A 13,008-nucleotide genomic window follows, 5' to 3' on the forward strand; every position below is an offset into this window, starting at 1 on the left:
CACCCAGCTCCCACCCAAGCAGCAGTTCACACTGCAATAACCAGTGTGATGTCATGCTTTAAGTGTGGCCAGGCAGGCCACGTGGCAGTAAACTGCCCCCAGTCGGACGCCCTCGCAACCCATACGCCCCACTACCAGGAAAGAGAGAGAGACTCCCGAGCAACCCGACATCACCTGAGAAGCTCGCACCATCAAAATCAAAGTGGCAACGGTATCTCTGTGTGATCTTGTTTCTAGGGTTAGCAGGCGGAGAACAGGCAGACACAAAACATTACCCTCACCAGCCATTCAGGTGGGTTCTATGCCATCTCTCAGGTGAGGGAGTCATCAAAGAAATTGTCACAGCCAACACCCCATCTTTCGAGTTCAGGCTAAAAGACATTTTTCCCTCGCATACAGGGCACCCCAAATTTGAGGAGACAACATTATTTCAGACCTACTGGTGCCCTGCTTCCAACGCAGGAAAAAGTTACTGTTATTACTCAGGGTATGGATATTGTGGATATTGGGGTTGTGAAACTATTGTGACAAGCAATAGATGGAAACCACAACAGCCTGATAAGTCCTTGCAAATTAAGTATGCTCCCCACAGCTGTCTCGAACCAAAATTTGATATGGATGGGTATGTTATTTTGCCCCAAGGCGGGAAACAGCACACCTGCACAGGCTATATAATGACAATCCTGCAGCCGAGCCATGATGGCTGGGCCATGGACACAGTGTGGACAGCGTTTGTTTATCTCTCTCGCCACATCTGGGTGAACATACAAATTATCAGATTCCTACCTCCAATATCCCAATCAGTCGGACCCAATCCGATTCTTGCAATGAGTAGACCCAGGAAGGGGATCGCAGCTAACGGTAGTTCTAGCCACAAAACACAGATGCTAAAACTAACCTCCTCCCCATCCGATCTCTTAGCCAAACCAACCCTCTCCAATCCATTCTTAAGCGTGTTAAATGCTTTCTTCTTATCGTTAAACCAATCCAACCCAAACATCACAAAGTCAGGCTGGTTATGCTATGATGCACAACCCCCTTTTTATGAAGGTGTTGCCCTCAATCTCCCATTCATCTTCTCAAAGTCAGACAATCCACGCCAATGCAGATGGGACGCCCCCTGGAGAGGCATAACCCTAAGTCAGGTTACGGGCCTAGGCAAATGCTTTGGCAATGCAACCTTGGCAAAGCAGATGGGCAACATCTGCCGGGAATTCGTCAAACTTAAGGGAGGGAAGTTCCAGTGGGTGATCCCAGCTGCATTGGGAATGTGGGTCTGTCAACAATCCGGGGTAAGCCCATGTGTACCCCTTGACAAATTCGATCATTCTACTGACTTTTGTGTCCAAGTTTGAATTGTCCCCAGAGTCCTGTATCACCAGGAAGAAGAGGTGTACCGCTTGCTCGAGGAACCCGACCGGCTCCACAAACGAGAAGTGGTAACAGGCATCACCATCGCAATGCTCCTCGGTTGAGGAGCTAGTGGCGCTGCCACAGGCATCTCGGCCCTTGCAACACAACATCAAGGACTGGCACAATGCAGATGACTGTCAATGAGGACTTGCAGAGGATTGAGAAATCCATTTCTTCCCTAGAAAATCCCTTTCCTCGCTCTCAGAGGTTGTCCTCCAAAACAGGCGAGGACTGGACCTTTTGTTCATGCAGCAAGGAGGCCTGTGTGCCCCCTTGAAAGAGGAATGCTGCTTTTATGCGGACCACACCGGTGTCGTGAGAGACTCCATGGCCGAACTGAGAAACTGGCTAAACCTAAGAAAAATGGACAGAGAAGCTCAACAGGGCTGGTTCGAGTCGTGGTTCAACCGGTCCCCATGGCTCACCACCCTGATTTCTACCCTAACAGGCCCACTCGCTATAATCTTACTAACCCTAATCTTTGGGCCTTGCATATTAAATAAACTGGTGCTATTCGTTAAAAAGCATTTAGAAACGGTTAACATTATGTTTGTCGAGTGCCGACAATTACTTTAAGGCGTGCCAGTTACTAACACACAATTTTATACTAATTTTACTAACTCATGAAATTTTGTAACCTCTACATTTTATAACTTTATACTATTTTTACTAATCATGAGGGAGGGGGGAAATGTGGAGAGTTAGGGATCTGTGTGCGGAAGAAATCGGGCTGTACGGTCAGTCAGGACATCCCCCCCCCTGCAGTCAGACCTTTGCTCCGTACCTGGCCACACCCAGCCGGACGTGAGCAGAAGGAAATGACACTGACTGCCCAAGCTATAAAAACCCTTGTGACCCCTCAATAAACGCCATTTTCTGTCCACCACGTTGGTGTCAGGAGCATATGGACCGAGTGACCCTGGGGTTAGGGCAACCGTGCCGCACTAAGAACCAGGTCGCCACGCCTTCAGAAGGCAACAGGGTCAATGTGCTTTTCTTTCTTATGGGAAAAAGCACCTTTCACATCCAGGCACCCATGACTAAAGTTGGGAATCCACCTCCAGAATTCCCTATATCCAAGGATTTCTCCCACACAAAAGCTGCCAGGAGAGACAGGTCTGGCTGGCCTTGGTTTCTGAAGAGCTGTCTCTCATCTGCCTTTGAAACACTGGGGCTCTGTACTTTCCATCTTACTGAAAAGAACTCTTCTTCCTATCCTGGTGCCCATGGCTAAATCTGAGATTCCACCTTCAAAATTCCCTATATCAAAGAGTTTCCCCCAGATGAAAGGTGCCAGGAGAGAAAGGTCTGGCTGAGTTGGCCTCTCAGGAGCCTTCTCTCTCTGCTTCTGCCTCTGAAACACTTGGGCTCTGTGCTTTCCTTCCTGTGGAAAAAACCATCCTAGATATCATAGATATTTGCAGAAATGGCCAAATTGGGATTCCACCTGCAAAATCCCCTATATCCAAGGGCTGCTTTCAGACCAAAGCTGCCAGGACAGAGAGCTCTGGCTGGCCTTGGCCTCTGATGGCCGCCTTTCATCTGGCCCTGAAACACCAGTGTTCCGTGCTTTCCTTCCTATGGAAAAGAACTGTCCTTCTTCTCCAGACATCAATGTCCAAAACTGGTATTGCACCTCTAAAATTCCCTATATCCAGAGATTGCTCCCAGACAAAATCTGCCAGCATCATCTAATCTGGCTGCCCTTGGCCTCTGGTGGCTTCCCCTCATCTGCCCCTGGAACACTGAGGCTTGGTTGTTTCCTTCCTATGGACACCACTGGGACACTGTGAGGACCTGGTGGAACCATGGAGACCATTGTGACACTTTGGGATACCATGGTGACACCGTGGGGCCTCATGGAACCAAGAGACCACCATGGCTCTGTGGGGCCTCATGGAACCATGGAGACCAGTAGGACCCTTCAGGGCCTCGTGTAACCACGGGGCCATTGTGACACCTCAGGCCCTGATGGAAGCAACAGAGCCACTGGGACATTGTGGGGCCTCATAGAACCAGGGGAACATGGAACAACTCTGGCTGATTTGGCCTCCCAGGGGCCAGGGTCTGGCAGATCTTGGAATGTCAAGGGCTGCCTCTCATCTGCCCATGAAACACTGGGGCTCCATGCTTTCCTTCCTATGGAAAGAACTGTCTCTCTTTTATGAACCCCATGGACAAAATTGGTATTCCCCATTTATAATTTCCTGTATGCAAGGGTATTCGCAGAAGAAAAACCTGACAGATCTGCCTGGCCTGGGCTTCTGGTGGTCACATCTCATCTTCCTTGGAAGCACCAGGGTTCTGTGCCTGCCTTCCTATGGAAAAGAACTGGCCTTGTCCAGGGGCCATGGCAAAAATTGGAATTTGGTTGCCAAAATTCCATCTATCCCAGGATTGCTCCCAGACAAAAGCTGGCCGGATAGACAGCTCTGCCTGGTCTTGGCCTCTGGTGATATTCTAAGACTATGAGCAGAATGTTTTCATCTGAAAACACCTTGGAGAGAGCAGAAAGATCTCCCAGGCTGGGATTTGCAGGCCTCAAGAACATAACTCATATATGGAGGCTGATGTGGCAGGACTCACCTGTGAAGAGACTGAGGATAGAACAGCAGTGTCCTGGAAGGGCTGGAAGGGTGGATTAGGAAAGAGTTGAGCTTTTTCTCCATAATGGGAAACAGCCAGATAGAGAAATTATACCACAAATGCAGAAGGAGAGACCAAGACTGGATATGAGGAGATGAGAATTTCCCTCCCAGGGCAGGGCTGTGGTGCAACACATCCCCCAGAAGGAGCCTGGGTCAGCCCCAGGCTTTGTGTGGGCAGGCAGGAGGCAGAGCTGTAAGCAAAGGAAGGGCCCAGCCAGGTGGGGCAGCCGGGGGATGCCGACAGCCTGCAGGGACAGAGGCGCAGGGCAGGGACACTGTGGGACAGCCTGGGATGCCCAGGGCACAGGGATGGGCCGCAGCTGCAAGACAGCCCTGCCAGAGCCAACTTGGGCAGCACTTTGGCCATGGCTGCTGGCCCTTGGCCTGAGGCAGGAGCAGGAGACAAGTGACTCTTGCAGGGCTGGGGCCTCATTGCCTCCTTGTCCCTGCTCAGCAGCCTGGCAGGGGCCACCCCATGCTCCTGCCCTTGCCATTGCACATCCCCACATGCCAGTGCCCATCCCGGGAAGAGCCCTGAGCAAGGAGGGAGGGACAGGATGTGCCTGGCCAGGGGCTGGGCTCAGGCCTTGGCCCTTTGCAGTCCTCAAACACATCCAGCTTTGCTCAGCACCAGAGACACCTGTGCCTTGTTTGTCCCCAGCTGTCACCACTGCCTCCAGTGTTCTGCTCTAAGTGGATCCTGGGGACACTTTCCCAGTCGTGTCTCTCCACAGAACCCATTAAAACTTTTTTTAAGTTCAGTGTTTCGATTTAACTTTGAGTTCTTGAGAAGTTTTTTGAATGCTCTCTCAGGGACTGAGTCTGATGTCAAAAACACCCAAGCCCCACAAGGCTCATTAAAGTCCTTGTGCTGTGTCTGTGCTGCTGAGCTTTAAAGGAACAGCTCTTCCCAGGACCAGCTCCTCTGCCAACCCAGCAGGGCTGAGGGCTCTGCCTGAAGGCACTGATGGGACAGGAGCCAGGCAGAGACAGGCTGAAGGCAATCAGGATTTGGAAGAGATTGAGCTGAGACTTCACTTGGGGAAAGATCTTCACAGCCCTGTGCATGGTGAGTGTGTGGGTGCAGGGCAATGTCCCCTGTGCTCCTGGAGGGATCTCCTGAAGGCAGCACACCCCACAGCCTGGGGGATGTGTCAGGAGGACTCTCCCAGTTTCTCTGTAGCACAGGAGGAGCAGGAGGAGGATGTGCTGTAGAGTGGAGCTGCCCTGGGCACCGTCAGAGGGACAGAGCAGGACGGCTCCTGCTGCCAGGGACGGCTGCAGGGGGTGAAGCTGGGGCTGCAGCCAGGGCTGCCCAGGGCTGTCCTGCAGAGCAGCTCCTGCAGCCCTCAGGGCTCTTGGCCAGCCCAGGGCATATGCCACCCACCAGGGGCAGCTCTCAGCCTGCCTGGCAGCTCCCCATGGATGCTGCAGGGGAGAAGTTGGAGGTGGAAGGAGCCATCCCCATCAGGGCAGATTCCTCCTGCTCTGGAGATGGTGCTTCATGGCCAGGGCTGCTCTCAGCTTTCTCCTAAAGGGAAGGGAAAGGGGCTGTCAGCTTTGGGTGTGTCACTGAGACTCCTGCACTGTCACCCTGGGCATCAGCAGATGGGCCTCAGATCTCCCTCAGAAAGTGCCTCCTCAGCCTCCTCTCCCTACAGACAGCAGCAGCAGCACCTTGGGTTGCAGCATCTCTGTTTGTCTGCCCTGCCCTTAAGGCCCTGCTCCCAGGGAGATGCCCCTGGGCAGTGCCCTGTGCTGGGAGGGGTCTGCAGGGCAGAGCTGAGCCCCCAGGGCTGGGCTGGGCTCTGGCAGCACTGGCAGGGACAGGGCTTGGATAGAGAGAAACAGCTCCCTGTAGACACAACTCGAGGCAGCAGAGAGCCAGACCAACCCTTGGCATCCCTCACTGTCCAGCTGTGTAGGGAAAGAGAGAAGGGCTTAGAGAAATTGACTTTTAAACTGGAGTCTTTAAAAACTCGACTTATTTTTCAAGCTCAGTTTATGTTGGATCACCCTGAACTAGAGGGAGGTGGAATGGGCAAAGTGCACCTGTGTGGGGACCAGCAGGCCTGACTGCAATGGGGCAGAGGGAGCCCTGTTTTCCCTGTGGGCTTCCCCAGGGTTCAGGCTGAGAGCAGTGCTTAAGATGAATCAGTAAATCAGGAGCATAAACCCAAGCTCAAGAATAAACATATTGAGTGAAGTTTCCCCACAGGTAGAGAAGTAGCTTTGAGAGAATTCCTAAAATAACCCTATAGGGTTTATTCTAAGAGCTCGGTCTCAGCTTTCCAATGTCTTGTTTCTGCAGTCCACAATGCCCAGAGTTAAGGAATGTCCAACAGCAGCTCCATCAGGCACTTCCTCCTGCTGGCATTGGCAGACACGCGGCAGCTGCAGCTCCTGCACTTCTGCCTCTTGCTGGGCATCTCCCTGGCTGCCCTCATGGGCAACGGCCTCATCATCAGTGCCGTAGCCTGCGGCCACCACCTGCACACGCCCATGTTCTTCTTCCTGCTCAACCTGGCCCTCACTGACCTGGGCATGATCTGCACCACTGTCCCCAAAGCCATGCACAATTCCCTCTGGGACACCAGGACTATTTCCTACACTGGATGTGCTGCACAGGTGTTTTTCTTTGCCTTTTTCATTGCATCAGAATTTGCATTTCTGACCATCATGTGCTATGACCGCTACGTGTCCATCTGCAAACCCCTGCACTACGGGACCCTCCTGGGCAGCAGAGCTTGTGCCCACATGGCAGCAGCTGCCTGGGCCAGTGCCTTTCTCAATGCTCTGCTGCACACAGCCAATACATTTTCCCTGCCCCTGTGCCACGGCAATGACCTGGGCCAGTTCTTCTGTGAAATCCCCCAGATCCTCAAGCTCTCATGCTCACACTCCAGCTTAAGGGAAGTTGGGCTTCTTGCGGTCACTTTCTGTTTAGGTTTTGGTTGTTTTGTGTTCATGGTTTTCTCCTATGTGCAGATCTTCAGGGCTGTGCTGAGGATCCCCTCCGAGCAGGGACGGCACAAAGCCTTTTCCACCTGCCTCCCTCACCTGGCTGTGGTCTCCCTGTTCCTCAGCACTGACACATTTGCTCACCTGAAGCCCCCCTCCATGTCCTCTCCATCCCTGGATGTGGCAGTGTCCGTTCTGTACTCGGTGGTGTCTCCAGCCCTAAACCCCCTCATCTACAGCCTGAGGAACCAGCAGCTCAAGGAATCTCTCAGGAAAGCTGTGACTGGATGCTTTTCAGCCTTTTCATTGTCCCATAAGAGCCCTCACAGTGCTTTGCATTGGGAGCCCCAAAGGAGCTGGAAACACACCCCTGCTTTGGCTCCTGCTGTCTCTCAGCATTCTCCCTCTGTAAAGGGGCTGCAAGTGGGTCAGATCCTGGGAAGGGCCAGCAGGCCAGAGACCCAGATTAACCAAAGAGATATTCCAGACTGTGTGGCCCCAGTTCTGGTATAAAAGCTAAGGAAGGAGGAAGAATAGGGGGCATTTCCTATTTACAGTGTTTGTCTTCTTGATAAACCACTCCAACTTCTGAAGTTCTGCTTCCTAGGAAGTGGCTAAACATCACTTGCTGACAGAAGAAGAGATTGAAATTATTGGGGTTTTTCCTCATTGCTGGTGCCTGTAAAAACTTCCCCTTTTGCTATAGAAAACTGCCTTATCTCAGTCCACAATTTGTCCCCATAACATTTTCTTTCCCCTGTGCAGCCAAGGAGGGGAATGCTAGAGTGGCTTGGTAGGCACATGGACTCCAGCAGAGGTAACCCAACAGAACAAGCCACAGAAGGCCTGCTTTCTTCTGTCAGCAGCTCTCAGTGCATATCATGAGAGGCCAAGTCTCCCCTTAAGTATATTTTAAATTTTTTTCTGCTTCTGATTCTATACAATAAAAGAAATGCTCTTATCCACCCCCTTCAATTTCATTATCCCTCCTACTTGTGTGACTCAGAGAAATTGTGTAAGAAGGGAGTCTCACATTGTGTTTAGGTGAAATAAATGAATATGCAACCACTTTGTAAAAAATTTTATACTATTCTTATCACAGCAGGAATGAACAGAAATGGGCACAGCTTTATGGCTGCCCCAGCTTTGGCATGGGCCCTGGGCCTGGAGCAGGAGCAGCTCTTGAGGGCCCCAAGGCCAGAGCTCTTGTGCTGCCCTGGGCCGATGGGATGGCAGCAGGGGCTGCAGAGCTCTCAGCATCTCCAGCAGAGGAGAGCAGGGCAGCCAGGGAGCCTCCTTTGGCCTTGGCCAAGCACCTTCCCCCATAGCTGGGGCTGAGTCCTGTGGCAGCTGCAGCTGCTGCTGTGCCCTTGCCAGGGGCTGAGGCCGTGGGCCCAGTGCCCAGAACAGCCTGGCCTGAGCAGAGCTGTGGGGCCAGAGCCGGCTGGGCTGGGGAGAGGCCCTGGGTGATGCCCAGAGCTCAGGACAGCTAGCAGAGCTTGCAGGGAGCTGGGCTGGGCTCAGAGAGCCTGGCCCAGAAACCATCAGTGTCCATCTCAGCCTGGCTGAGCGTGCAGGGGCAGGACTCAGGCCAGGCCTTGTGGGGCAGGGCCAGTGCCTGTGCAAGGCATTGCAAACAGGCAAGTGCCCCAGAGAGGAGGCTGCTCTCCGCCCTTGGTGGCATGGACAGAGCAGGGAGGGGGCCCAGGACATTTGTCAGCGCCAGCCTCTGTGCCCGGCCCTTGGCAGCCGTGGCTGCTGAGCCCAGCTTTGGCCTGGGCTGAGTTTAGCTGTTGCCCAGCTCCATCCTCCTGCAGGGCTCAGGGCCTGTTCCTTGCCATGGCCAGCCCTGGCTGCCTCTCTGCTGGCCCAGAGGCCGGCAGAGCCCGGGGCAGGGCTGTCTGTGCAGCCCCACAGGTGCCAGGGGCTCTGCAGGAGCTGGCAGAGGCTGCCCAGCAGGGAGGCCATGGGGCACAGAGCCCCAAGGCTGCTGTGGGCACCACGGCACAGGGGCCGTTCCCAGCCGCAATGCTCCTGGCCTGGGCTGGGCCTGCACAGGGGCTGGGCCACCATGGCTGGGCCTGCACAGGGCCACAAAGGGGCCACGCAGCCACTACCGGGGCTGACATCAAGGCCAGGCACACACAAGCAATTGCTGAGCATGGCCCATGCTGGCCAGGCCTGACTGTGCCAAAGGCAGAGCTCAGCTGCCCCTGGAGGCCGCAGGAACATTCCAGAGCCCAAAGAGCCTCCATGGCTGTGCTGGAGACCAAGGCTGCAGGAGGGAAATGCAGGGCCGCTGCGGGATGGGGAGGACATTGAATTCCAGCACACACCTCTGCTCTCTGATGATCCCAGCACCATGCTGGGCCCTGTTTCAGACTGGATCAGAGCAGATGTTGATGGGACAGGAGCCCTGCGGGGCTGTCAGGGCCCTGCAGCTTGCAAGGTGCTCTGCTCTCCCTCAGGTGCTCTTGGAGAGATGCAATCCCAGCTGGGCATCTCAGGGCACAAGTGGCACTGCCTGTTCATAGGCACACAGCTGATGTCTGCCTGGAAAGGGGCACAGGTTTTAATACCTGTTAGTTTCATCATATATAGGCACAACTTTATCATCTGGGTCATTTGAGTACTGTTAAGAAACGGCAAAGTTTTCCCACCAAGAGCAGGGTTTTCTTGGAGGTGTACAGATGACAGGAGAAGAAATACTGATCTTGCTTTCTACTGGTGTCACCAGTATTCATTCTATTATATAAATCTCTCTTTTCCATTTGGGGTTTCAGGCTCTCCTATTGAAATGGCCATGTCTAAGGACATCTCTTCACTAGACGAGCTGGATATTTATGCTTCCCATTGCTCCAAGATTTCCTCCTCCAGATGCTCTCTGGTCATGCCTCTCAACTGACTGGCTTCATGCTTTGAGCTGCAGGAAGTTGCCCAGTCATTCCAAAGTGCAAATAAATAATCAACATCTTTATGGTGTTTATATCTATCACAGAACTGCCTTTTCTTATGTCTTTGTCTAAAACTGTTCCTGTACAGAAATCCCTTACGAATGGTGGACATGTCAGATGCTGCTGGGACATCATGGAGAACTCTGTTTGCTGCAATGTTAAACTGTATCCTGTTCAAATTGTGTTTTTTGGCAAGAAACCCTTCTGTGCCCCTGAATGTCACCAGTTCCTGAGCCCAAAGGACACAAACCTGATAAGTTGTGGTTCCCACTGCAGGGGCTCTGCACAGGAGAGCTCTTCATCCCCTTTCTCTCTTTTCCTCCCTCTGGGCATGGAGGGAGCTCCTGACTTCAGCGTGGGACTCGTGTATGCAAAGAGCAAATCTGGGCAGAATTGGGGCAGGAAGAGTTTGGGGGGACCTTGGGATCTGTGCTGGGCACAGAAGGTGTTTTCCATTGCGCTGAGACTGTCTGCTGTGGAAAGTGGATTTAATATCCAGCAGAGGAATGACTTTTGCATTTGATGGAGCTGTGCCTTCCCTTGGCTTTGTTGGCTGACAAGAAATGAACATCCCTCTGTTTCTCGGGCAGCTCCTTCTCCAAGGAAAGCAGGTGGGAGTTGGAGCCAAGGAGCTGAAAGCTGCAGGTGCAGCCTGGGCTGCAGGGAGCTCAGATTGGCACAAGGCTGCTCTGAGTGCCAGGGCTTGGATGGGGGAAATGGTGGGGTGGGGGCAGGGACAGAGTCTGATTGATTGTCAGCCTTGAAGGGTCTTGACTTTCATATCTATTCAAACTGCATGAGGAGGTCCTTGGATTCAGTGTCAGCTGGAGATAGCACGTAACAATAAATTGACAGGGAAAAAACTCTTAAATTTGGCCTAAGTAATCTTTTCTCACCGTCTTTTTAGATAGAATCGATTCACCTTGAAAAGACTCCTGGAATTCATCTAATTAACCACAAAAGATTTGAAAATTAAAATCAAATTATTCCCAGAGGCTTGGCTTGTTCAGCTGTTCTGAATGTTAATGAACCCTGGGGCACGGAATTCCTGCACTGAAGAGCTGAAGGCTGAACAAGCCCCTGGAGCAGTGAAATTCAGCAGCAGCCTCCAAGGTGCTGAGGATGTCAGTAGCCCCACTGAGACCATCCCTGCCCAGAGACCCTGGGGGAATGGGCAGACAAGGAGAGTGTCCCTGGGGCTGGGGCAGCACAACTCAGAGGCAGCAGCGGCTCCAGCTGGGAAATGGAGTGTGGAATGTGGCTGGGAAAGCCCTGCCTGGGCTGTGCCAAGCAGGACAGACAAGCCCTGACTCCCATCCCCCAAAAAACTCTCTCAAGGAGACATTTAAAAGGACTTACAATTGTTTGTGTCCTCTGAGTAGGATTGTGGAGAGCATTATTAATAATTGGTTAGCTGAGAAAGGCCACACTGATATAATGCCACTGGTTAAGCTGAAGGAGGAAAGTCAGCAGTCAGCAAGCTGAAAGGAAGAGTCAGCAGTGACCTTGCTGCAACATGAGGATAGGGAGTTGAGATTAGTCCTGAATACATCCTAAGAATATGTAGAAAGTATCAAAAGTAGAACCATAGGAATGTAGAAGTAGGCGTAGGTGCTGATATGTAAGCTGACCAATCCTGAGCTCAACTTTTGCAATATGTATGAAGCTCATTATTAACTGTATTTAACCCGCCGTACTGATCAATAAAATTGAGCCTGTGATGATCAAACTGATGTCCTGGTTCCCTTCCGTCGACAAATGTTGGAGAATGCGGGCATAACCGAATCTCTGCCCTTTTTCTCGGATTAAAAGAAAAAGGGATTACGCCATGGTCGGGGAAGTTGGGTTTGGGTCCCAGCAGCCGGGACGGTGCCGGAATTTGAAGCACCCTTAAGGTTCACAACTGTGACTTAAGCCTATACGTGTCCGCCGGAGCCTGGAGAGCTGCAACAGCGCGCGCTGATTAATAGGTATGGATAGGCAAGCGGCATATGATTTATTTACCGCCTATTTAGAGTGGCGTGGGATAAAAGGGATAGATTTAAAAAAGGAGTTACCAGGGTTATTAGCTTATGGCCATGCTAAGGGTATCTTTTCTAATCCTCATACAGTTCATGAGTTATCAGAGTGGAGAAAGTTTGGGGAAATATTGTGGGATACAGTACTAGACGATGATAAGTCAGCAAAGAAATTTGGGAAGTTATGGCGGGTGGTGTATAACACGTTACTTCAGCAGGTCTCTGAGAGAAAGGCAGCAGAAAGGGCGACAGAAGCTCATAAGAGGAATATAGGGTATGGTCGTGAAGATGATCCCCTGGCACCTTCTGTAACTAAGGTACTTTTGCCTAAGAGTCCCCAGCAAAGTGGTATGGAGGATTTCTCTATAGGCGCAGTGGAACCGTCTGCACCTTTCCTGTCAGAGGGGGAGGGCGAGTCGGATGGTGGGGGTAGGAGCAAGCCAGCTTTGCCTCCGCCACCAGCTTCAGGCGGGTCGGATGGTGGGGGGAGGGGCAAGCCAGCTTCGCCTCCGCCGCCAGCCTTGCCTCCGCTGCTTCCCCTCAGTGAGCCGGCTCCGGTTACAGCTTTGGTGGGGGGGTCACCTCCCCCACCCGAGCCGGCTCCAGCGGGGGGGCGGATTGCCCCCCGCAGGCTGGCTCCGCGTGAGCCGACTCTGGTTTCACTGTCAGCTCCAGCGGGGGAGGGGGGGCTCCCGCTTCCCCCGCGCGAGCCAGCCTCTGCTTCACTGCCCCCCCCGCTCGAAACCTCGGTGTCTGCACCGAAGCGCCAGCAGCATAGCACCCATAAAGAGCCAGATCCCATCCCAGGGGCACACCGTGATCCATGGGGGGAGATGGCTAAACAGAGGAGGGAAGCTTGCGCTGCTTTGGCGAAAGAAGTAATGCAAATGGGGGATGGTGAGGCAGTGGAAATAGCTTCTAGTCTTGCATGTCCAGTTACATACACACCACAATATGATGCACAGGGGAACCTTACGCATAATATAGCAGAATATACTCCCTTAGATTGGAAGC

General features: G+C 52.7%; 1 pseudogene; it reads left to right on the forward strand.

Moving 5' to 3' along the window:
- The first annotated feature begins 1,193 nt into the window (after positions 1-1,193).
- Positions 1,194-7,492, forward strand: LOC134413951 (olfactory receptor 14J1-like; annotated as a pseudogene).
- Positions 7,493-13,008: the final 5,516 nt, after the last annotated feature.

Source organism: Melospiza melodia, unplaced genomic scaffold (genome assembly GCF_035770615.1).
Source record: "Melospiza melodia melodia isolate bMelMel2 unplaced genomic scaffold, bMelMel2.pri scaffold_62, whole genome shotgun sequence".
Classification (NCBI taxonomy): Eukaryota; Metazoa; Chordata; class Aves; order Passeriformes; family Passerellidae; genus Melospiza; species Melospiza melodia.